At 45.7% G+C, this 27,022-nt stretch overlaps 2 long non-coding RNA genes across 2 annotated transcripts in view; one reads left to right on the top strand and one right to left on the bottom strand.

Moving 5' to 3' along the window:
• Positions 1-9,630: 9,630 nt before the first annotated feature.
• The window catches only part of LOC144589612 (uncharacterized), a 30,519-nt gene continuing 13,127 nt past the window's right edge, over positions 9,631-27,022 (bottom strand). The window contains exon 2 of the long non-coding RNA XR_013545831.1: positions 9,631-9,789. This is a non-coding gene — a long non-coding RNA (uncharacterized LOC144589612). The remainder of the gene's footprint in view (positions 9,790-27,022) is intronic.
• LOC140707521 (uncharacterized) lies at positions 9,714-19,270 on the top strand. The gene is made up of 4 exons (XR_013545830.1): positions 9,714-9,849; positions 11,069-11,219; positions 11,420-11,519; positions 18,828-19,270. It is a non-coding gene; the product is annotated as an uncharacterized LOC140707521 (long non-coding RNA).

Here is a 27,022-nt window from a genome sequence, read left to right as displayed (position 1 = left end):
AGAGCACGAGCGCGAGGGACCGCCCCAACTCCCTCAGAGGCTCCGCCGGTCCGTACGACAAAAAACGTTGAGGACCACTGGTCTAGAGCACAATTGGAATCTAGATATACAAAAGATAAAATAGAAGGTTTCTACTTAGAGCAAACGATTTTTGATAAGCTCGTTAGGTTCAAAAGAACAAATTGTATAATTATATGCTCGAAACTAGAATGCAAGATGAAATGGTTAAAGAATGTATGATTAAGTGGACACAAAACATAGGGCACAATATTGATATTGATCAATGGTTGAAAATATGGCAAAGTAATATAAAGCTTACAAGATTGGTTAATTTTAAGGAGAATATATATAAGATATTTTATAGGTGGTACATGACCCCAAGAAAATTGTCAAAGATATACACAGATTTATCAAATGAGTGTTGGAAATGTGAAGCACAAGTGGGAAGTTTTTATCATATGTGGTGGTCATGTAGAATAGCGAAACAATACTGGAAAAGAGTACATGCTATGTTACAACAAATATTGCTCTGTGAGGTGCCATTAACTCCAGAACTGTTTTTACTGAGTATGATACCTGACAACACAGACAAGTCAAAGGATTATATATTTATATATATTGTTACTGCAGCCAGAATTCTATATGCCAAAAATTGGAAAAGTCCGACGGTAACGAAACAAGAAGATCTTATTGAAAAGATACGGGAAACAGCGGAAATGGACATTTTATCAGAAGTGATGAAGGACTGTCCTATACAAAAGGCAACAGAAAGATGGGACCTATTCAACAAGTGGACTGAATTAACAGGCAGCGTATGCATAGCATGTATTGAAATGAGAACTTAAACCTAGAAGGCAGAAAAGAGTAAACGGAATAATTTGAAGTTGTGATATGGCAATAGGTATAGAATAGATGTTAGTATGTTATTGTGTTAGTAGACCGACAGACATAATATATTTAACATGCTCAGAGGCTAACACAATGTGCATTTAAGTTTATAAAGGCGCACAACAAATATACCTAAATGTATTCCTGCACATCATGTACATCCCAGAATCCTCTGTATTGCCTTTTACTCCCTTTAATATGCATGTAATGCTAACTTTTTGTAGTGCTAACTTTGAAGCAATATGCATGTACCTTGTAAGCAATGTAATGCTTTACTTCTTATTTTATTTATTTATTTATTTATTTTATTTCTATCCCGCCTATCTGATCATATTAGACCACTCTAGGCGGCTTACAGTAAAAACAACAATGTAATTTTAAAACTTTACAGCAGAAACGTAAATTAAAAAATAAAGAACAGAATAAGAAAAAAGATCGTCAAGGGTTTTCTGTTGGGAAGGCCCGCCTATACATCAATGTTTTTAGTTGTTTCTTAAAAATGCCCAGCGAGGGAGCCGCGCGAATCTCAGGGGGCAAGTTGTTCCAAAGGCGAGGAGCCACCGCCGAGAAGGCCCGGATTCTGGTCTTTTCCTTTCGGGCCTCTCTCGGCGTTAGGCTCCTCAGCCTTATCTCCTGGCTCGCGCGAGTGACACGGGTAGATCTAGGTGGGAGAAGGCGTTCCGCCAAGTATCGAGGTCCTAAACCGTTTAGGGCTTTGTAAGTAAGCGTTAACACTTTGAAATCAATGCGGAATCGGATGGGCAGCCAATGCAATGCGGCCAGAGTGGGGGAGATATGTTGGTATCTTCTCAGCCCACTGAGTAGTCTGGCCGCCGCATTCTGCACCACCTGTAGTTTCCACAGCAATCTCAAAGGTAGTCCCACGTAGAGCGCATTACAGTGGTCTAATCTCGAGACTACAAGCGCATGCACCAGAGTGGTGAGAGACCCCACATCAAGGTAGGGCCGCAGCTGGGCTATCCGCCTGAGATGGAAAAAAGCGGAACGGACCACGGACGCCACTTGGGTCTCCATGGTGAGCGCCGGGTCAAGATGGACACCCAAGCTACGGACCCCATCCCTGACGGGCAGGGTCACCCCCCCAAAAATGAGGGAGTTTCCCATGTCCCCAGGTGTGGGGGCGCCCACCCTCAGTACCTCCGTCTTGTCCGGGTTCAGCCTCAGCCCGTTCTCCTGCATCCATTCCTGTACAGCCTCCAGGCAACGCCGAAGGGACAGAACGGCATCTCCTGCAGTTGGAAAAAAGGAGATGTAGAGCTGTGTGTCATCCACATATTGATGGCACTGCGCTCCACACCTCCTGATGACCCCTCCCAGCGGCCTCATGTAGATATTAAACAGCATTGGGGAGATGATCGACCCCTGTGGGACCCCACAATTAAGGCACCACGGGGCCGAAACATTCTCCCCAAGCTGTACTCTCTGGGGACGGTCCTCCAAGAAGGAACGGAGCCAAGCAAAGGCCCGGCCACCTATCCCCAACTCGGCGAGCCTCCCCAGGAGGATACCATGGTCAATGGTATCAAAGGCCGCTGAGATATCGAGGAGGACCAACAGAGACACTTTGCCCCTGTCGGCCTCCCTCAATAAGTGATCACACAGGGCGACCAATGCCGTTTCTGTCCCATGGCGCGGCCTGAAGCCCGACTGGAATGGATCCAGGGCATCTGTTTCATCCAGGAACGCCTGGAGCTGATCGGCCACCACCCTCTCGACTACCTTGCTTAAGAAAGAAACATTGGCGACGGGCCTATAGTTGCCAATTTCGTCCGCCGCCAAACTGGGTTTCTTTCTTATGGGCCTAATGAGTGTTTCCTTGAGGGCAGAGGGAAATCTACCCTCAAGGAAAGACCCATTAATTATTACAGTAGCCCATTCCGTTGTTGAGGGCCTGGCTGCCTGATCATTGCAACAGAAATGTAACATTTTATTCTTGAAATGCATATCCTGAAGAATGGCCAGAGAAACGAACAGAGTAGAAGGAGAAGGGAGAACCAATAGTTTACACTTCAAAGGCTACAACATGCTTCACTTGTGAGATAAGCCAGACTACAAGAGGAAACAATATAGAGTAATATAAGGCCATATCCTCAGCTATCTTCCTCTCCAAAAGAACAACAAAGGGGCCATCTGACTCAGAACAGGCAGAGTCATCAAGGACATTTATGAAGACAAATACCCTAGATAGTTGACCCTAATGTGCGAGGAGAAGAAAACAAAACACCACAAATCTAGCAACTTGGGTTATTTTACATATACAAAGAAAGTAACATCAACATGGGGAAGGGAGATAAAAGTAATTCAGATGCATTCCTTGCAGACATCTTGACTCCTCAAGAGAACATCTCAATCCTAGGTCAACTGGACACGAGGGCATAACATGGACATTGTAGTCTGACCAATTAGAATAACTTCTGGAACTTCTTTGGCCAATAATCAGGAAGATCCTATGTCAAAGATCCAAAGAACCAATCAGGTCAAGACCCCTATATCCCCAACGCTGTATCTCAAAACTTATATAATGTTTATGCTCCTATTGTTCGGGGTCCACCTCTGCCTTTAAGAGGTTGGGCCCTGGCTGTGTATTCTAATAAATTGGCATAATAGACAGCTGGTCTTTGCATCTTGGTCTGTGTTCTTCGCCGGAGACAAAGAACCCAATTTTCGGGGTAACATTTCTGGTGCATTGGCCGGGAAATTCCTTCCGGTGGAGCCTTGGGCTCCCTCAAGGGAAGACGCAGACTAACCTAGCCCCAACCTTCGGCCTGCCACCCGCTCTCCACGGTGAGTACCGGGAGCAGGTGCTCTTCGTGAACTATAGGATAAGGGAGATTCCTGAAAGACGGTAATCCCAAGAGGTCTGGGGAAGTGCTTGAAGGAGACCCTTCACTACAAAGACGCCCCACTTCATTGCTGAGGCTGTGCCTGTGACGCTTTGAGGTGAACACAAGTGTGTAGTGAACAGGACCTGAGTGTGATACGATTGGCGGGTTGTGAGTGTACTCATCTAGGCCAAACTCATCAGGGTTTGGGAGTGCTTGTGTCCTAGACGCTCTTAGAAGTAAGACCCGGCCGGGCAGAGTAAAACTTGCTGGGCAAGGACCAGTCATGGGACACTGCGCCAGCAAGGCACCAAGCGATAAGGGGACGTCCTTGGCTTGCGTGTTAAACAATTGGAGAGGGCTTGTGGGCAAAAGATCGGGGCTTAAGAAAAGGTGCATCATCAAATTATGCACCGAGGTATGGCCCTCCGCACTTCCAGTGAACCCACCCTGGCCGGGAACTGGAAGCTTCTCACCTGACGCCCTTAAGGCACTGGCAAGATGGGCGGAGGAAGAGCTTAAGAAGGGGGAGCAAGATAATGTTCGATATGCCTCATGTTTTCTAACCATCGCCAAGGACCCCAGTCTGTACGATGGAGCAATCACTTTACAACCCTTACGTTGTCATCATGAATCCGACAATTATATTGCTCCTCCTCCCTCTCCAGAGCCCCCCTTACCACCACCTCCTCCCCCTGTGGAGGAATTCGCTCCTGAAAAGGAGGAATACTATAAGACTTTGCTGGCTGCGATCCAGGATCTCAAGGAAGGACAAGAGGCTGTCATCAACAAGGTACAAACCAAGAGACTACTAGAAGACCGCCCCCGGTGAGTATACCCCACCCCCTGTCTATCCCACAGCCCCTCCGGCGCCCCCGGAAAACCCCCCGCCCGGGAACCAGGAGGAAAGGGAAGAACCACAGGAACAACCACAGGCACAGGCAGCAGCTGCCCCGCCGCCTGCGCCAGCAGTTGTTTTCCAATTCCCGCAACCAACAGGACAGTTTGTAGTCCCACAATTCCCTCTAGGGACACCTCAACCCCACCTTCAGGTCATAGTCCAGCAACCTCAGGCGTCCCCGCGAAGGGACCCGGAAAGGGTGTCCCCAGACTCTAGTGACGTAGAAGGGGACAGTGCGTCGGGCTCCCGCCCAGACGCAAGACAGACTTCACGACACGCAGAACCCTCACGCTCCTCGGTCATCACGAGGGCTCGGGCGGGACAAGTAGATAGTAGCACTCAGAGGGCTGATGGCATCTTCCCCCTACGGGAACAAATTGTCGTACAGCCAGACGGAGGAATTCGAAGGGCCTGTGTTTACGTGCCGTTCTCCACTGCCGATCTGTTTAATTGGAAGAGTAACTATCCCAAGTATTCGGAAGACCCAGAAAAATTGAAGCCCTTAGCAAAATATTGCGTCTGTGGGTCCCCATGGTGGTGTGCCGGGTTGTCCAATATGTTGATGACCTATTGTTGTCAGCGGTCACTCAGGATGACTGCGTTCAAGCTACAATGGATCTTCTCAATTTTCTGGGGTATGAGGGATTTAAGGTATCGCAGGACAAGGCCCAGGTAGCGAGGGAAGAAGTAAATTACTTGAGCTTTCTCATTTCGAAAGGGCAAAGAAAGTTGATGAAGGATAGAGTAGGTACTATATGTGCAGTCCCTCTTCCAACCACCAAGCGCGAGTGGCGCACCTTTTTAGGTATGGCGGGATTCTGTAAAATCTGGATCCCAAATTTTTCAATCTTGGCAAAGCCCCTGTTTGAGGCTTTGAAGGAGGGGGCCGAAAAGGTGGATAATACTCCTGAGATGCAAAAAGCTTTCGAAGAGATTAAACAAAGGCTCCTTTCCGCCCCAGCTTTAGGGCTGCCGGACCCAGAGAAACTGTTCCAGCTATTTGTACACGAGCGGCAAGGTATGGCACTAGGAGTCCTCACGCAACAGATTGGCAGCTGGTGAAGGCCGGTTGCATACCTGTCTAAGCGGCTGGACAACGTGACCAAAGGGTGGCCGTCGTGTTTCCGAGCGGTAGCGGCAACAGTCTTAGCAAAAGAGTCTCAGAAATTCTCTCTAGGCGCCCTGGTTACCATTCATGTCCCGCACGCGGTGACAACAGTATTGGAGCAGAAGGGAGGCCTTTGGCTCTCAAATGCGCGCATCAGTAAATATCAGGCACTGCTCCTTGATAGCCCTGACCTGCGCATCGTTACCAGTTCATGCTTAAACCCAGCCACCTTGCTCCCCCTTCCCTCTACTGAGGTATCGCCAGTCATACATGACTGGCTACATACCATTGAAACCGAATATTCCAGCCGCAAGGATCTCTCTGATTCTCCCCTCCCCTACCCCCAACTCGAATATTTTGTAGATGGGAGTAGCATGGTTCGGGACGGTGTCCGGATGGCAGGGTACGCTGTTGTAACCGAGTCCTCCGTCATAGAGGCTCGATCTCTCCCACCGGGCACCTCCGCTCAAAAGGCGGAACTTACGGCTCTTACAAGGGCCTTAGAGCTGGCGGCATGTAAAAAGGTAAACATCTTCACAGATTCCCGGTACGCTTTTGGCGTGTTACACGCGTTTGGCGGGCTTTGGAGAAACAGAGGGTATAAGACTGCTGAAGGGGAAGAGATTAAGAACTTAGTGGAAGTTCAATCACTACTTGCTGCCGTTCAGTTGCCTTATAAGGTGGCCGTAATACATGTAAAAGGGCACGGGAAGAAAGCCGATGCCAGACTGAGGGAAGGCAATAGACTGGCAGATGAGGCAGCGAAGCGGGCGGCGGAGGAATCAAAAAGAATGCATCAAGCTTTGGCCATCCTCCCCGCCCCTGTGGTTCCTTTACCGGAATCACCGCGATACTCTTTGCATCTTGGTCTGTGTTCTTCGCGGGAGACAAAGAACCCAATTTTCGGGGTAACAATTGCTTCTCCTCTCCCCCATCAATTCCAATTCCCCTGTTCCTTTCTGTCACCCCTTTTGTTAAAAAATAAAAATTTGGGGGGGAAAAAGTTAGTATTTTTCTAACTTTTTCAATAAAACAGCCAGTCAGAATGATGAGTGGCTAAAGCAAGAAACAATATATTTTACAGAACTCTTATAATCCCTCACCAGTAGCCCTGCTGACTGGGGCTGATAATTATTGTAAGAGGAAAACGGGGCGCTAGGGAAGGAGCCGCCGGCAGTTGTCTCTCAGGCGCGCGCGCCTGCCCGTCGTATGCCTTGCACCTCAGACGATTTTGTTGGTAGCCGGAGGGGAGGGGAGGAGAGGGGGGGTTGTCGGCAGCCTGTGTTCTAAGCGGGTTGTTATCCCAGCCTCCCCAATGGTCGCCCATAGAAACCGAGGGCTACGACGAGGGGGGGGGATGCTCTCTCTCTCTCTCTCTCTCTCTCTCTCTCACACACACACACACACACACACACACACACACACAGAGAGAGAGAGAGAGAGAGAGAGAGAGAGAGAGAGAGAGAGAGAGAGTTCTCTCCTCTTTTGGCTTTCTTCCCGTCTTCAGCCCCTCCCTCCCCTCAGAGGTTGGCCACTATGGTTCTCACACACGCCGCCGCCACCTGGCTTCTTGCTTCCTTTGGCTTGCCGGACGCCCACCCGCTCGCCCATCCTTACTAATCCCGGGGGGGGGGGATAGGGGGAAAGACGCCGCCACTTGACTGGCCTCCTGTGGCGACTCAGGCACACGGGCGACGGCGACCGCGAAAGGGGTCGCGGAAGACCTGAGCGGGAAGGAGCAAGCCCTCACGCCTCGCTGAAAGAGCGTGAAGTAACCGAGCATTTGCCAAACGGAGCCCCTTTCCCGCCTCCTCTCTTCGGCGAGGCAGGCAGGCAGCTAACTTTCTTGCCGCTGTTGGTTGGTGTGCCTTTTAACTCCTCCTCCTCGGTCGGTCGGTCGAGCTGTACTTCTTTTTCATTAAATATCTTCTGAAGTTTAGGGAATATTGTTATGTCAGTAGGCCATGTTTTTAAAAGTATGTACTTTAATTTTCATTATCTTCCTTATAGTGCACGTGATGGCCTTGATAATGAAACACATTCCCTCAACAACACCTTATTGGAATATGTGGAGCTAACCAGGCAACTTTTAGAAGCAGAAAATGAAAAGGACTCTGACACACTGAAAGATATCCGATGCCATTTTAGTGCCTTAGTGGCAAATATCATTCAGAATGTTCCAGGTATTCATGACAGGCTTCACATTCTTATTCTTCTTGTCTTCCCTACTGGAAGTTGGATGTCAGCATGCCTATCTTCATTTGGATGCGGCTTCATATTGATTCTATTTTAAATATGTCAAGTCCAAGAATTAGGTGTACTTAGAGTATGTGTTTTGTTGCTGTAGGTGGACACATGGATCATATTTGAAGTCAAAATCTTTGACTTCCCCAAGTTTGTGATACATACTTAATGCATCTTCTCCATTCTAATTCAGCGTTTCATCAATTTGGCAACAAACAAATAATGAAATGTGGGCTCAGTTTTTAAAAAGTTGTGCCTGCATTTAAAAAAATAATCCAGAAACCATTAAAATAAATTTGTGAATCAAAACATTCTGCTGGGACTCACTTGGCAGAAAACTTTCTGTAACAGTGGCACAGCTGGTGACTGTGTTTATGCTAAATGTACAGTTATAGGTTAGTATTGCATGGATAAACTGCACTGAATCTTGGGCCCATGTGCCCACTTTCTTCATTGCAGCCTTGAGGACACTCAAGCTTTTATCACTAGTTTTGCATTTTCCGTACTCGGTAGCCTGGTTTTATTTGTCTGTGAAGCCTGACCAGAGTTTGTCCAAGTTCAACTGTCATAACAGCCATAACCCTGATATGTTTTCAGCCAAGTGTTCAGGTGTTACTTACCTACTTCTCTCCAATCTTCATGCCTACCCCACTCCCCTGTCATTATTGCTTTCTTCACAGGGACAGAGATGTGTCTGCAGAGGAGGAAACTCTGCACAGGGACAGGAACCTCCCCTGTACAAACCAGCACTCTCCAGGTGAAGAAAACAACAGAGAGGGGAGGGAACAAGTGTTCCCATGATCATGTGTTCAGGAGAACTGGATGAGCAATGCTTGAATAGGACTCTTCAGTTTATCTAAAAAGAACAAAAGCTTTCAAATTGTTAGCAACCATTGTAACCATGGTCTTAGCATTACCTGCAAATGAGGACATAGAAAGCATGTGCCTTAAAAATAATAATGGATGTCTAAAATATAAATGAAAAAAATTCTTTAAGAAAGAGGGAGACAAAATAGAAAGGGGGACAGGGAAGTACATAGGATATGATGGTAGGCTACGCTTATACATTAATGTAGTTAACCATATGTCAATAATTTCCCCCTGAAGTTGGCATCTGTGCAGAAAGAAAATTAACATTAGTTTTTAGAGTTAGTTTGTTCTTTATTTGTTAAAACATGTATTTCTTGCCCTGTACTTATGGTACAGGTCCTGAAGGCATTCAAGAACATTGGGTTCTTGATCTTAACCTGCTTAAGCTTCTCCAATTGGCTTAGTTTATGCTGTGTCATATGGGATGGTTTTCTAGTTTTAAATGAAAATAATGTTTATTACTTGGGTGTGTGTTTAGTTGTTTAGTCGTGTCCGACTCTTCGTGACCCCATGGACCAGAGCACGCCAGGCCCTCCTGTCTTCTACTGCCTTCCGGAGTTGTGTCAGGTTCATGTTGGTAAGGAATGTCAAATCTCTGCAGACCAGAAATGTCTGTGGTATTGTCTAGAACTTCTGATTTCATCTTTAGGTTAGTTCACTTCTGAAAAGGCAAACTTAACGTTGTTGTTGTTGTTGTTGTTGTTGTTGTTGTTGTTGTTGTTGTTGTTGTTGTTGTTGTTGTTGTTGTTGTTGTTGTTGTTGTTGTTGTTCTCTTCTTTTGATAATTTGCTTTACACATAAAAGTATCTTTGTTAATCTGTTCTTCTTTTGTAGTGCACCAGAGAAGAAGTGTTTTTCCACAGCAGAGCCTCCACTACAGTCTCTTTATGTTATTCAGTCACTGGGCACGTCCTTTCAGCATCATGTTTACTCCACTGGACAGATACAGTGATAGAAACATGCAGATAAACAGACATCAGTATTGTGCATAAAAGGTGAAAGTATTAATAAAATGTTTTGCCAATTTGTCTTAGTTCAATTTTATCTTCCACCACTTTCTTAGCCTTCGTTCAAGATCATGTTATAACTAGTGATGCTCACAGCTCACCTGTTACTTTAATGTTGGCATCTCTCCTTAGTAATTAGGCACCAATTTAATAAATGACAGGAATTAGTTACTGCTTCAGGTAAACAAATAGTGGAAGTAATATTGCACTTTTAAATTGCCTAGAACAAAAGCATGTAGACAGCTATGTCTGCTGTTCTTTGTTGTGGCCCTGTTGCAGATAATGTGGGACTTTCCCCAGATGGTTATCTGTACAAATGGCTAGATAATGTTTTGGATTCACAAGATAAGAAGGTATTTTGTATATTTTCAGTCTTTTCTGGTAGCCAAATAATCTGTTGCTGAGATTTAGGAAAGTTGAACTCAACAGATTGAATATTAGCATGGTGATCAGAGATATTACCTACCATTTAAAAGCTTCTATTTCAGATATTTAAAAAGGAATGACAAAAAGCAGCTGAGAGGGAGACCGCAGAAATCGACTACATAAAGAAGTTTCAGTGCATTTCTAAGGCCGCAAGAATGAACAAGGCTTCTTAGAGCAGTACATTCATTAGTAACCCAACTTTCTGTAAATATCTGATCAGTGTAATATAGCTGTCTTCATTGACAGACTTTGACCTGTACTGTAGACAATTGGCAGCACTCTTAAAACAGTCTCATCTGTGTAATTTATCATCCTGGGTAAGATCTGCTAATTAAAAGCTTGATAGTCCCATTGCTATGTTAACAAACCATTGCCAATTTGTGTATTGTATGTGTCCTCACCTGCACATGCATCTCATCGCCATAGAGTAAATATAGGAGACACGGATTTGTTTTCCTGTATCTGAAGAAGTGGGTTTTGAGCTGCAAAAGCTCACTCAAAATAAATTTGTTAGTCTTTAAAGTGGTATAGCAATTTGCCTTTTTCCATTTTACTTTTGCTTCCATTTCAGATCTGGTTCTGTTTTGAGATGATAGTAAAATGAGTGGTTTCATTCAGTAAAAGTAATAGTGTGAATGTCAGGACTAGTTAGATAAATTTCCATTTGTCTTTGTGAATACATGAGTTGTTTACCCAGTTAGTGAAAGTACATCCTTGCAACAGTTTTACAAAATTGTTGTTTTGCAGTTTTACATCGAAATTTATTATGTGTTTCATTCAGGTTCATCAGCTTGGCTCTGAGGCAATTATGCTGCTGCTGGAGCTCAATCCTGACCAGAGTATGTACTGGGCTGTAGATCGTTGTTACACAGGCTCTAAACGAGTAGCAGCTGGATGTAATTTAAAGCAATAGCCAGTGTATTCCAGAACAGGTATAAAAGAAAGATATTTGGGGAAAATATTAATTAAGATTGGAATATACCGTATACACATTTAACTGGAAATAAGATCCATTAAAAGCCAGGCTTAATTGTGAGCATGTGCATCGGACTGCACTGTAAGATTTTTTTTTTAAAAAAATAGCTTGGTTATTAATGCATCAGCATCTCAGAGTTCATTTGTTTTCTTACAGGGACTACCAGTGTGATACAGTTACTCTTCTCAATCTTATATTATTTAAAGCAGCTGACTCTTCTAGGGCTATCTATGAAGTTGCTATGCAGCTCTTACAGGTTTGTATGAAAAATATTCAGTTTTTCAATCTAGACTAAGGATGGGCAATTTCAAGAGGTCTGATATCCCTCCATGTCAACCTCTTGACCTTAGAGGACTGCACCTGTGCCGTGTACTTTGAAATATTTTTCCTTTCAGAAGACTTTATTTTTAACTGAGGGGAGCCTATGTGGTGTAGTGGATAGAGTGATGGACTAGGACTCAAGAGACCTGGGTTCAAACCCCTGCTTGGCCATGAAAACACACTGGAAGAGTGGAATTAGTAAAACCACTCCTTAAATATCTCACTTACCTTGAAAGCTCTCTTAGGGTCGCTACAAGTCAATTCTGACTTGATGGCATATAACTAGCCATTTTCAACTGAAAAGGCCTCTCATACCCTCTAGTGGCCAGTTTTTTAAAATTACCAAAAAGTTGTAGTGAAGAGGAGAGACCCAGGAGTGCTAGAGCCTGAAACCATGGCAAAAGTGCCTCCAATATATCCAACTGTAAGGGGCAGGGGCCTTACAGCAGCACTTTACCCACTCCAGAGTACTGTCTAGAAATTTTTTTTGGATAAATATCAACAATTCCCATGTTTTTATATCACCTCTGTTTTTCTGAACTCTTCACAGGTCAGTTATGTAATCTGTGTTCAGTGCAGTGCGATAACGACCAATAGCTGTAGTCTACTCACTTGAAAGAAGATGGCAAAGATTCATCAGTCTTTCCAGACAGACTGGTGGAGGTATATGGAGTCTTTCAGTGCAGACTCCTACCATTTCTCCAGATTTTATCATTTCAACCTAACTATCCGATGTCATACAGGATTAAAATATCATTGATATCAACATTATTTTTAAACTTTAAATACTTTAAATACGAGCCATCCAGTGTTTCATATTTTGCTATTTATTGATTGGTTTGTTTTTTATGTTCTGAATGGCAGGTTAAGAAGGTAATTGCAACAAAGGCTAGCTCCCCACAGGTGCCGTTAGTAGCAATGGTGACACTGAGAGGTAGCCAGCCTATCCAGGTTGGTCTGAAGGAGGAGGTGCTAGAGGGGTGGAAGTGTGGAGACATTGCAATGTGACCGTTGGTTTGGCAGGTGGCAATGTAACTGAAGAACAACTTACATTGAAATCTGTTAATAGCAAGCAGCATCTTTTTCATGAAATTTATGGGCAGCTTGGTGGTACCAGCATTTTTTCCCTCACAGCTGTCCATCTGACGGTGTTCTGCTCTCACTTGTACATACTGCAGGGGCTGGTGAATGTAAGATGGCTGGGGAGAATTAACCTCAGTTCGTCTTCTCTTTACTCACTACCTTTCAGTTAGGGAGGAGGAAAGACAGAATTTGGCTTCTCCTTGAGGGTGTGGTGTCTGCACTGTATGTGCTTCCATTGCCTTCATCCGCCTCCATTTCTTTGCATGGTTCCTCTTCATCTTTAGATAGAAGTCTAAATCCATGGGCAGTTGCCCACCATGGATAGCCAACCAAGGGTAGAGGAGGAGGGTGCCATATTCCAGGCTATGAGGGTGGGGGCAGCTGGGTCGGCAGCTGCCACACAGACAGCATACAGAGCATTCAGACTTCACCTTCTGACATTTCTTCTGAGCCACGATGCATGCTCAGATGTAGATCCTTCATCAGCTGATCCATGCTCATGGAACTGAGCACAGAATGCTTAAGCTTCTGGCAAAGCATAGTTTTGGGAGAGTCATTGTCGTTTGAGTGCTGTTTGGCCTGGTCTTGCTTTCCTCTTGCTGGTGCCTGCTGTAACTGTTGGGATTCACTCAGTGGCAAAGAGGACTTCACTTTGGATCTTCGTCTGTCAGAAACATCTCTTTGGCATGGCATATGGTCCCCACATGATATTGTTTGGCCACTGAATTGGGCAGCTTCCCGGACCCCCAGAGGGCCATTCAACTGGGATACTTTCCCATCCACTGCTACTGTCGCAGTCTGGTTCCTTTCTCTGTTCCTTCAGAACATTCACCCCTCCAGTCTTCAGCAGGCCCCAGTTTTTGGCATGGGTCTGCTTGATTTTTAGTTGGCAGTTCAGATGCATGCGAACCTGCCCATTACACACAGTTTTCTGTGGGTAAATATGTAGGAGAGGGTCATGTTCGGAATGAGGATGGGAACAACAGGGGCTGCAGGTCCCACAAGAATTGCAGATGGGGTACTTGGCCTTTAACACCCCGTCAACTATTTCCAAACCTCGTATCACACTCTGCCGTAGATCCTTGACCACTTGCTTCACACTCAGAGAGGCAAGAATGGAACATTCCAGCTGATGGCGTGACAGACCTCTAGGGGGCTCCTGGAACTTTGGTGGTAAGGGTGCTGTGACTGTCCCTTGATTGCCGCCATGCCTTAGCTCCTCCAATTGAAAAGGAGAAATCTGCTTTCCAGGGGTGTGGCTGTTTGGCATCCTTTCACCGCATATGAATACCCTCCCATCCCCACTTCTGCCCTTCCATGTGCCTTGAACATCATACCCTTTTTCCAGGGAAGTGGCAGAGGGCAGGTGAATTTTAGCGCAGTGGGATTCCTTCCCTCCAGGCTGGAAAACAGACGGCCTTTGATGCAGAGGAGTAATTATAGTAGGCCTGTGCTTAGCTATGCCAGAACTTCCTGTGACAATAGTTTGCTGGGAGAGGGTTTCCACACTGGTCTCATGGCAGGTCACTGTTGTTATCAACCGCAGTTGGGTTTGGCATTCAAAGATGTCCTTCTCTTTGAAGGAGCTATTATCAGGCACTCTGACCTTTGCTAGCTTGGGACCTATAGCTTCTCCATGGCTCTTGGCTGAGTCCATTCCATGAGAATGGCTGTCCTGGCTCTCGTCCGAATGAGTACTCGGTATCGCATAACTATCACGAGACTGGCAGGCAATCCCTCAGAGTACATGGTGCATCTGTAGTCCAGCCATTACTTTTCACATCGTCCTCTGAACAAATCAAAGCAGACCCGGACCTGTCATTGGCCAGTTGCTCTGAACTGCTCTTTAGTGTGACTCAGGAATCACAAGCTGTCATCAAAGAGAGCACCAAGAACAAGGCAAGGAACACGAGGCAGATAGTGAGTGCTCTGGATAGGTAGCTTAGGCAAGACTAACCTCTTCTCCTGATAGGAGTCTCCTTTTTTATCATTGGCTCCAAAAGCTTGGTGGTCTTTTTCACAACTCTTAGGCCTTTTGGCAATGGAGAGAGCTTGACTTGTGTACCACCGCTTATTGGAAGAGGTGATGGGGAAATAATAACATGAGGATCCTGATGGGTCCTTTGTGTCATGGCAGACTGGCAGGTGGTCCCTTAGTATAGAAAGGGGTTCTTTAGTCTTGCTACTGCTACTGCTTCTCAAATCATCCTTTGTAAAACTGAACAGAGCAGATGAGTAGCTGTTGTCAGATACTGTTTCAGCCAATCTGTTTTCCTCTGCCTTCCTCATTTGAGTGGCTTGGGAAATATTTGCTATGTTTAAGTATTGAAGGAGATCTAGGTTTGTGGATGCTGGCCTGTTGCACGGTCATATTTCTTGCTGGCCTGTTCCACGGTCATTTAGCTTGGCCAGGGGGTGGGTGAATGGCGTGGCCCCTTCCAAGAGTTTATATAGTTTGGTGGCGGATGAAAATGGCAATTATAGACCCATCGCCAATGTTTCATTCATGAGCAAAGTGGTCAAGAGGGTGGTCGCTGACCAGCTTCAGGCCCACTTGGAGGAATCAGATGCCCTGGACCCATTTCAGTTGAGCTTCAGGCCGCACCACGGTACAGAGACGGCATTGGTTGCCCTGTATAATGACCTGTTGAGGGAGGCCGACAGGGGTAAAACATCTCTGTTGGTCCTCCTCGACACCTTGGTGGCCTTTGATACCATCGACCATGGTATCCTCCTGGGGAGGCTCTCTGAGTTGGGAATTGGTGGCTTGGTGCTTGCCTGGCTCCATTCCTTCTTGGAGGACTTTCCCCAGAGAGTGCAGCTTGGGGAGAGTGTTTCAGCCCTGTGGAGTCTCAATTGTGGGATTCCACAGGGGTTGATTATCTCCCCAATGCTCAACATCTATATGAGGCCGCTGGGTGGGGTCATCAGGGGGTATGGAGCATCGTGTCATCAATATGCTGGTGACACCCAGCTCTACATCTCCTTTTCACCAGCTGCAGGTGATGCCGTCCTGTCCCTCCAGCGCTGTCTGGGGGCTGTACTGCAAAGAATGCAGGAAAATGGGCTGAGGCTGAATCCGGACAAGACAGAACTTCTGCGGGTGGGTGCCCCTGTGGACAGCGGCTTGGGTGACTCTCTCATGTTTGGGGGGGTGGCCCTGGCTGTGAAGAGTGGGGTTCACAGCTTGGGGGTACACCATGGAAATTCAGGTGGCGTCGGTAGTCCGCACACCTTCTTCCGTCCTTGGCGGATTGCCCGGCTGCGACCCTACCTCGACACGGGGGCACTCACTACCTTAGTACTTGCGCTCATTATCTCAAGATTAGACCACTGTAACACACTCCACATGGGGCTTCCTTTGAAGCTGATGCGGAAACTTCAGGTGGTGCAGAATGCAGCCGCCAGACTCCTTACTGGACTGAGAAAATACCAACATATTTCTCCTACCCTGGCCATGCTGCACTGGCTGCCCATCCGTTTCCGCATTGACTTCAAAGTTTGAATGCTTACCTTTAAGGCCCTAAATGGTTTAGGACCTCGATACCTGGTGGAACGCCTGCTCCCACCAAGATCTACCTGGATCACCCGCACAAGTCAGAAGGTGAGGCTGAGGAGCCTAACGCCGAGGGAGACCCGGAAGGAAAAGACATGAAATCGGGCCTTCTCGGCAGTGGCTCCTCGCTTCTGGAATAACCTTCCTCTGGAGATTCGTGTGGCCCCCACGCTGGCCACCTTTAAGAAACAACTTAAAACATGGATGTACACTCAGGCCTTCCCGCCTGTCAATACTTAAGTTTTCTTTATTCTTTGTTTGTTTGTTTGTTTTTAGTACTATATTTGTTATGGATTGTTTATGTAAAATCTCTGTTTTTATTGTATATATGTTTATTGGAAGCCGCCCGGAGTGGTCGAATCAAATCAATCAATAAATAAATAGCTGCTTTTTCTTGATTTGAAACTCCAAGTGCCCACATCAACAACTGAGCAAGGTATACGTTGAGGATGGTGGGCCTTTTGAGCAGGTGGCTTCGGCAAGCTCAACCTCTCCTCTTGGAATATGTCTCCTTTTGCTTGCTCTTGTCCTTCCTCAGAAGCAACCCAGGGCTCCCAATTCTCCCACTCAGACCTAGCCTCCCCCGCACAGGTGTTGCTAGATGCAAAGGTGGCAGCGTTACTGAGGGAAGAATCCTCCAACAAGCCTGACGCTTCATCATCGTAGGAGGATGTTGACCAGGAACTATCTAGGGAGGAGATGGAAGCTACGGAGAACCAGGACAGGCTGGAGACACTTCTAACATGCAGAAAGACAAAAAGGGCAGGAGAAGTGTGGGTGCTAGTTAGGAGAGGAAAAGCAAATTCTTCACAAAGAGGAAAAGGATGACAACATTTCTCTCAGGGAAAGTGTAATGTGAGGAGTGAAGCAGCCAGGTTGTGTTTGTGACCCACCTAGCAATGTTTGCTACCCCTCAAAGACCCTTACTACCAAATTAGGGTAGCAAAATAGGAAAAAGAAGGCCCTCGGAAAACACAAACCCTATTTTAGCATTAAAATGTTTATATGTGTGTTGTGCATCATTAAGCCAGAACTAACTTGTAACGATCCTAACATAGCTTTCCCAGGTCTCCTAAGTCCTAGTTTGTTCCTGTATATCCACTATAACACATTGGGTCTCTAAAATCAAACTGTACTTCCTGAAAGTGTGAATCTGAACTAACACAAAGTGGATTATGCTACACATTTTGTTTTCATGAGAAACTTCCATTTTTTGGGAAACTGTGAGGGCACTGTCTACACTTCTTTGTTATTCAGAGTAATATCCACCATGGGCTGAATCTATGGGCTCTTTCTGATCACTTAAAATCTACATTTCAGCAAGCTATGTGTAGACCTGAGGTAGATGTCAAGAGTTGCTATCTTAAACTTGGCAAGCCAACTACGGCCCAGTCAGTTTCCATCTTGCTGACAAAGAGTCAGAAATGAAGCTGCCTTATTAATACTGGCCAAGCCTGAGCATTTCATTGGGCATCACTCCCACATCACAAAAGGCTTTTTGCCAAACCCTTTGGCAGCCCAGCTCAACTTGGTCCCCAGGGCAACCCTCTGTGATGGCTGGACCTCACCTACAAATGCCAAACAGAGATTTCATCACTCCCTCAGGAGGGTCCCATACAATGCTCTTCCAATGTGGGAGGTTCTGCTGAGTCTCAAACAGTGCAATGTGACACAAGATTCAATCTGGAAGGAATTCTAGAGTCAGGCCTATGGTTTAGCCTTGGTCTCACATTATCATCATTAGATTCCAGCATGTTACACAATTATTCATTGCATTTCTTACCCCACTTTTTGACCACAAGGTTGTGTTCAAGGTAACTTAAAATTACAGTGGTGCCCCGCTTGACAATGATAATCTGTTCCAGGAAAATCACTGTTAAGCAAAATCGTCGTCAAGCGAAAAAAACCCATTGAAAACTGGTCAATGCGTTCCAATGGGGGAAATACCTCATCGTCCAGCGAAGATTGCCCATAGAGAACCGCTGATCAGCTGTTCTAATTCGCTGTAATGCAAAGCTTCCGTCCAGAAAGCAGCCATTTTGTGGAGGGAAGCCATTTTGTGGATCTGGAAAAAACATTGTTTTGCGAACAAACGGTTTGCAAAGCAGGCTCCTAATCAACATAATGCGAAAAAAAAACCATTGGAACCATCATTTTGCAATCGCAATAGCGATCGCAAAAATGTTATCGTAAAGTGATTTCTACATCATGCGGGGTAAGCATCAAGCGGGGCACCACTGTATATGCCATCGAGTCAGTTCTGACTTGATAGTGACCTTTCATAGGCTGCCAAAGTATGAAACACTCAGAAATGGTTTACTAGTCCCTCACAGTGCAGCTTGACCAAGGCCACTTAGGTGGCAGGGCACATAAGCCCATCAGTCCTACCTTGAACATGCCAGGAAAGCTACAGATACCTGGTGCATATATTTCTAATCTGTTATGTGCTGACAAGTTGCTCTCACCTCATGTTGACCCCAATAGAGTTTCTTCTTCGTGGCCTCTGTGAATGTACACATATGGGTTTTGTCTGTGCCTGCGCTGACGTTCTCTGAAGATTCTAGAGCTGAAAGTAACAATTTACCGTACTTTTACAATTTACAGCCACCCACCTATCTGATGAACAGGATGAGGTTAAAGGATCTTTAATACATGACTGTGTAACAATCCTTGATGGACCAACCAAGGCACGAGTAGATTTGAAGGCCAAAACTCTGCAGAATGAAGATGCGGTATAGTTTGCAGATGGCTCAAGCTACGTAGAAGACGGTGTGTGGAAGATAGGGTGGGCTGTTATGAATCAGAATGGCTCAATGATAAGGTCAGGAGCATTGCCATCAAGCTGCTCAGCTCAACGTGCAGAGTTGGAAGCTGGTCTCCAAGCTCAACAGGCTGCAAAAGGCTTGTCAGTAACTCTGTACACAGACAGTAAATATGTGTGGGGAATCTTTAATGTGCATGCACAACTCTGGAAAGAACAGGGACTTCTTTTTTAATGATTTTTTATTATTATATAACAAACACAACAATCAAAGGAATACAAATACGAGGGGGAGAAAAGAAAAACATGACAAAACAAAACATAAACACAGGGAAGTGTTTACAATAAAAGAATATCTAATATAATCTTGACTCCATGGCTGTGTTATAATACTAAAATCCATAAGATATATTCTCTACTCATGTTTGTTTCTGGGCCTAATCATAAAACATTTTCCAGCTTTCTTTAACGTATATTCTTGGGTTCTCATGTAATGACTCCGACAAACTGTCCATTTCTGCAGTGTCTAATAATTTTTTTAACAGTTCCTCTATCTTCAGATTTTCCTGATTTTTCCATTTTTGGGCCCAGATCAGCCTTGCAGCTGTAAATATGTGTGACAACATTCATTTAAGTTTTTTTTATCAAGGATTTCTGGCATTATATTCTGCAAAAACATTTATCATTTATAAGTTATTTTCTGTTGTATAAGTTTTTGAATACTAGACGTTCCAAGACCTCTATTCAGGGCACATTACCATAGTCTCTTGAGACTGAAGAATTCCTACACAATTTCTTGTCTAATATCTTTTATCTGTCTCCAAAATCTTTTTACTCTATTACAGTGGTCCCCAACCTTTTTAATGCCAGGGACCGGTTTTGTTGAAGACCTTCCAAGGACCGGGGGGGCTGCCGCCGCCGGTGTCCGTGAATGGGGGGGCTTGGGGGGCATCTGTGCATGGGGATACTTGCTATGCAGTATGCTATGCCATCATTTAAAGTGCCTCTGAGGAATCCCAAATAAAGATCAGCTGTGCTAGTAGGTCTTTCCTGACATTTTCTTAGTCACATCCTACAGCAGAAGTCATGGTCCACAGAGAGCTTTCAAAGCATCAGAGGGACCTCATTGTTAGAAAGATATCAGTCAGGAGAAGGGTATAAAAGAATTTCCAAGGCATTAGATATACCATGGAACACAGTGAAGACAGTCATCATCAAGTGGAGAAAAGATGGTGCAACAGTGACATTACCAAGAACTGGATGTTCCTGCAAAAGCGATGAAAAGACTAGAAGAAAACTGGTCAGGTCAGGGAGGCTGTCAAGAGGCCTACAGCAACATTAAAGGAGCTGCATGAATATCTGGCAAGTACTGGCTGTGTGGTACATGTGACAACAATCTCCTGTATTCTACATATGTCTGGGCTATGGGGTAGGCTGGCAAGATGGAAGCCCTTTCTTACGAAGAAAAACACCCAAGCCCAGCTAAATTTTGCAGTAATACATCTGAAGTCTTCCAAAAGCATGTGGTGAAAAGTGTTATGGTCTGATGAAACCAAGGTTGAGCTTTTCGGCCATAATTCCAAAAGATCTGTTTGGCGCAAAAACAATACTGCGCATCACCAAAAGAACACCATACCCACAGTGAAGCGTGGTGGTGGCTGCATCATGCTTTGGGGCTATTTTTCTTCAGCTGGGACAGGGACCTTAGTCAAGCTAGAGGGAATTATGAACAGTTTCAAATACCAGTCAATATTGGCACAAAACTTTCAGGCTGAACATGAGGAGGAACTTCATCTTTCAGCATGACAACCACCCAAAGCATACATCCAAATCAACAAAGGAATGGCTTCACCAGAAGAAGATTAATGTTTTGGAATGGCCCAGCCAGAGCCCAGACCTGAATCCAATTGAATATCTGTGGGGTGATCTGAAGAGGGCTGTGCACAGGAGATGCTCTTGCAATCAGACAGATTTGGAGCATTTTTGCAAAGAAGAGTGGGCAAATATTGCCAAATCAAGATGTGCCATACTGATAGAATCATACCCAAAAAGGCTGAGTGCTGTAAGAAAATCAAAAGGTGCTTCAACAACATATTAGTTTAAGGGTGTGCACACAGATGCAAACATTATTTCAGTTTTTTTTATTTTTACTTCCCTCCACCAAAAAAAATTTCAGTTTGTTGTTCAATTGAGTTGTACAGATCATACGTCTTACTAAAGGTGGAAAAAGTTTTGAAATGATTTATCTTTGTCTCATTTTTTTACATCACAGACACTTGCCATTTTAACAGGGGTGTACAAACTTTTTATATCCACTGTATTTGTTTGACCTTTTTAAAGTATTTATATGTTCACTTGGGTTAGCCTTAATTTTGTCTTTTAATATTGTAAGCTGCCTTAGTTCCTTTCAAGGAAAAAGATGTGGTAAAATATTTTGAGTAAATAAATAAGTCCACATTAAGACTCATTAAGAACAGAAACAGGAAAGCACATGGGGGAAATGTGAGCCCAGATACGTACAACAACTGTAAGGACCAAACTTGTCACATGCCTCGCATTTAATAAAATACCATTAGTATTAAATAAATATAAAGCAATTTTAATTTCAATTCTTAATTGTATTTGTTGAATTATATGTTAATTTGTTTGTGTTCATATTGTTTACTGCTCTATGCCACCAAGAGTGACCACTGATCAGATGGACAGTTTATATACATACATACATACATACATACATACATACATACATACATACATACATACATACATACATACATACATACATACATACATACATACATACATACATACATACATACATACATACATACATACATACATACATACATACATAGGAAATGGATGGCCAGTTACTAAAATGCAAGCCATTACTGGCATTAGGTAAAACAATTTACTAAATAAACAACTCATGTAAGAACCATGCAAGAGAGAAAAGGACTACTAAATACGAGGCTGAAGTTAGCTTCTTATTCGGCCAGCTTCTTATTCACTTCTTATTCAAGCTCCAGCTTCTTATTCACTTCTTATTCGCGTCCCAGCTTCTTATTCAGAACATGTTGTATTTAAACTATAAAACCAAGTTGGATCACTCAAATATCAGTGTATTAATAATAAATCATATCTCTAAAACAAATTACAATAGTATTTCGCGTGGCCCAACGCTGTTTTGGGCATGGAATAGGCTGGCAAAGTGGGCACCGCTGCATATTTTACCATTTTGAATAAGAAGCTGGAGTCCTGCAAGGGTTAATGAGCCTTGGGCCACAAATGTGACACCAGAAACCAAGAGAGGGGCATCGCTTACATATGACCCACTTCTAATTTGCGTGGCCCAACGCTGTTTTGGGCACGGAATAGGCTGGCAAAGTGGGCACCGCTGCGTATTTTACCATTTTGAATAAGAAGCTGGAGTCCTGCAAGGGTTAATGAGCCTTGGGCCACAAATGTGACACCAGAAACCAAGAGAGGGGCATCACTTACATATGACCCACTTCTAATTTGCGTGGCCCAACGCTGTTTTGGGCACGGAACAGGCTGGCAAAGTGGGCACCGCTGCATATTTTACCATTTTGAATAAGAAGCTGGAGTCCTGCAAGGGTTAATGAGCCTTGGGCCACAAATGTGACACCAGAAACCAAGAGAGGGGCATCACTTACATATGACCCACTTCTAATTTGCGTGGCCCAACGCTGTTTTGGGCACGGAACAGGCTGGCAAAGTGGGCACCGCTGCATATTTTACCATTTTGAATAAGAAGCTGGAGTCCTGCAAGGGTTAATGAGCCTTGGGCCACAAATGTGACACCAGAAACCAAGAGAGGGGCATCACTTACATATGACCCACTTCTAATTTGCGTGGCCCAACGCTGTTTTGGGCACGGAATAGGCTGGCAAAGTGGGCACCGCTGCGTATTTTACCATTTTGAATAAGAAGCTGGAGTCCTGCAAGGGTTAATGAGCCTTGGGCCACAAATGTGACACCAGAAACCAAGAGAGGGGCATCACTTACATATGGCCCACTTCTAATTTGCGTGGCCCAACGTTGTTTTGGGCACGGAATAGGCTGGCAAAGTGGGCACCGCTGCATATTTTACCATTTTGAATAAGAAGCTGGAGTCCTGCAAGGGTTAATGAGCCTTGGGCCACAAATGTGACACCAGAAACCAAGAGAGGGGCATCACTTACATATGACCCACTTCTAATTTGTGTGGCCCAATGCTGTTTTGGGCACGGAATAGGCTGGCAAAGTGGGCACCGCTGCATAGTTTATCATTTTGAATAAGAAGCTGGAGTCCTGCAAGGGTTAATGAGCCTTGGGCCACAAATGTGACACCAGAAACCAAGAGAGGGGCATCACTTACATATGACCCACTTCTAATTTGCGTGGCCCAACGCTGTTTTGGGCACGGAATAGGCTGGCAAAGTGGGCACCGCTGCATATTTTATCATTTTGAATAAGAAGCTGGAGTCCTGCAAGGGTTAATGAGCCTTGGGCCACAAATGTGACACCAGAAACCAAGAGAGGGGCATCACTTACATATGACCCACTTCTAATTTGCGTGGCCCAACGCTGTTTTGGGCACGGAATAGGCTGGCAAAGTGGGCACCGCTGCATATTTTATCATTTTGAATAAGAAGCTGGAGTCCTGCAAGGGTTAATGAGCCTTGGGCCACAAATGTGACACCAGAAACCAAGAGAGGGGCATCACTTACATATGACCCACTTCTAATTTGCGTAGCCCAACGCTGTTTTGAGCACGGAATACGCTGGAAAAGTGGGCACCGCTGCATGGTTTATCATTTTGAATAAGAAGCTGGAGTCCTGCAAGGGTTAATGAGCCTTGGGCCACAAATGTGACACCAGAAACCAAGAGAGGGGCATCACTTACATATGACCCACTTCTAATTTGCGTGGCCCAACGCTGTTTTGGGCACGGAACCGGCTGGCAAAGTGGGCACCGCTGCATATTTTACCATTTTGAATAAGAAGCTGGAGTCCTGCAAGGGTTAATGAGCCTTGGGCCACAAATGTGACATCAGAAACCAAGAGAGGGGCATCACTTACATATGGCCCACTTCTAATTTGCGTGGCCCAACGTTGTTTTGGGCACGGAATAGGCTGGCAAAGTGGGCACCGCTGCATATTTTACCATTTTGAATAAGAAGCTGGAGTCCTGCAAGGGTTAATGAGCCTTGGGCCACAAATGTGACACCAGAAACCAGCAGAGGGGGGTCACTTACATATGGCCCACTTCTAATTTGCGTGGCCCAACGTTGTTTTGGGCACGGAATAGGCTGGCAAAGTGGGCACCGCTGCATATTTTATCATTTTGAATAAGAAGCTGGAGTCCTGCAAGGGTTAATGAGCCTTGGGCCACAAATGTGACACCAGAAACCAAGAGAGGGGCATCACTTACATATGACCCACTTCTAATTTGCGTGGCCCAAGGCTGTTTTGGGCACGGAATAGGCTGGCAAAGTGGGCACCGCTGCATAGTTTATCATTTTGAATAAGAAGCTGGAGTCCTGCAAGGGTTAATGAGCCTTGGGCCACAAATGTGACACCAGAAACCAAGAGAGGGGCATCACTTACATATGACCCACTTCTAATTTGCGTGGCCCAACGCTGTTTTGGGCACGGAATAGGCTGGCAAAGTGGGCACCGCTGCATATTTTATCATTTTGAATAAGAAGCTGGAGTCCTGCAAGGGTTAATGAGCCTTGGGCCACAAATGTGACACCAGAAACCAAGAGAGGGGCATCACTTACATATGACCCACTTCTAATTTGCGTGGCCCAACGCTGTTTTGGGCACGGAATAGGCTGGCAAAGTGGGCACCGCTGCATATTTTACCATTTTGAATAAGAAGCTGGAGTCCTGCAAGGGTTAATGAGCCTTGGGCCACAAATGTGACACCAGAAACCAAGAGAGGGGCATCACTTACATATGACCCACTTCTAATTTGTGTGGCCCAACGCTGTTTTGGGCACGGAATAGGCTGGCAAAGTGGGCACCACTGCGGATTTTACCATTTTGAATAAGAAGCTGGAGTCCTGCAAGGGTTAATGAGCCTTGGGCCACAAATGTGACACCAGAAACCAAGAGAGGGGCATCACTTACATATGACCTAATCATAGTTTGCCTGGCCCAACGCTGTTTTGGGCACGGAATAGGCTGGCAAAGTGGGCACCGCTGCATATTTTACCATTTTGAATAAGAAGCTGGAGTCCTGCAAGGGTTAATGAGCCTTGGGCCACAAATGTGACACCAGAAACCAAGAGAGGGGCATCACTTACATATGACCCACTTCTAATTTGCGTGGCCCAACGCTGTTTTGGGCACGGAATAGGCTGGCAAAGTGGGCACCGCTGCATATTTTACCATTTTGAATAAGAAGCTGGAATCCTGCAAGGGTTAATGAGCCTTGGGCCACAAATGTGACACCAGAAACCAGGAGAGGGGCATCACTTACATATGACCCACTTCTAATTTGCGTGGCCCAATGCTGTTTTGGGCACGGAATAGGCTGGCAAAGTGGGCACCGCTGCATAGTTTATCATTTTGAATAAGAAGCTGGAGTCCTGCAAGGGTTAATGTGCCTTGGGCCACAAATGTGACACCAGAAACCAAGAGAGGGGCATCACTTACATATGACCCAATCATAGTTTGCCTGGCCCAACGTTGTTTTGGGCACGGAATAGGCTGGCAAAGTGGGCACCGCTGCGTATTTTACCATTTTGAATAAGAAGGTGGAGTGTTGCAAGGGTTAATGAGCCTTGGGCCACAAATGTGACACCAGAAACTATCAGAGGGGGGTCACTTACATATGACCCACTGGTATTTTGCCTGGCCGAATGCCGTTTTGGGCATGGAACAGGCTGGCAACCTCCCCCCTTTATCTATTACTTTAATCAATAGTCAGAAAAGTTACTAAGATTATTTTGATATGATCTCCCACCAGTAAATTCATGCTGCTTTGGATCATGTAAATTGCTATATTAAGAAATTTCTACTTTTAACAGGGTTTCCATACTAATAATGTAAGGGTCACAGGTTGCCAGCTTTTTTCCTACATTCAGTTTTATGAAGAGGGACTATTAGTTAATTTTGTTAGTTAAATATTATTGTTGACAACAAGCATATTAAACATATATATTAAGCAGAATCCATATACAAGAAAATGTTTTACAGTGGTGCCTCGCTTAACGAGCGCCCCGTTTAACGAAAAAATCGCATAGCGATGGCTTTTTTGCCATCGCTTTTGCGATCACACAACGATCTTGCCTATGGGGAAAAATCGCTTTGCGATTTTTCCCCATAGGCACCATTTTCCCCCAGCTGAGCGGCGGGAGCTTTGAAGCCCCGCCGCTCAGCTGGGGGAAAATGTCGGCAGTGGGCTGCGGCCTCGGAAGGACCCCGAAGCCACTGTCCCCTGCCGACAATTCCCTTCCGAGCTCTCAAAGGGCCCCCTCCGATATTGGAGAAAGCCCTTTGAGAGCTCGGAAGGCTCTCAGCGGCGGCGGGGGAAGGGTACCGGGGTGTCGAAGGCTTCCAGGCCGTTGCCTGGAAGCCCTGCGGACACCCCCCCACCCTGTCCCCGCCACCGGCAGCCTCCCCACGCCGCCTACCTCGGCTGTTCTCGGACACCTGTAAGTCCGAGAACGGCTGGGGAAAGTGGCGCGGGGAGGCTTCAAGCATCGGGGACAGGGTGGGGGTGGATCGGGAAGCTTGAAGCGTCCCCGTGCCGCCTACCCCGGCTGGGGTAGGCGGCGCGGAGAGGCTTCAAGCTCCCCGGTCCACCCCCCAGCCTGTCTCCGATGCCGGTAGCAAGGAGGCGGCGCAAGGAGGCTTTAAGCGGCGGGGACAGGCTGGGGGGTGAATCGGGAAGCTTGAAGCCTCCCCGCGCTGCTTACCCAGGCCGTTCCCGGACTTCTGGAAGTCCGAGAACGGCCGGGGTAGGCGGCGCGGAGAGGCTTCAAGCTCCCCGGTCCACCCCCCAGCCTGTCTCCGATGCCAG

The sequence above is a fragment of the Pogona vitticeps genome, chromosome 5, assembly GCF_051106095.1.
Source record: "Pogona vitticeps strain Pit_001003342236 chromosome 5, PviZW2.1, whole genome shotgun sequence".
Taxonomy (NCBI): Eukaryota; Metazoa; Chordata; class Lepidosauria; order Squamata; family Agamidae; genus Pogona; species Pogona vitticeps.
Note: the sequence above shows the minus strand (reverse complement) of the source record. Positions and strands in the feature narration are given on the sequence as shown.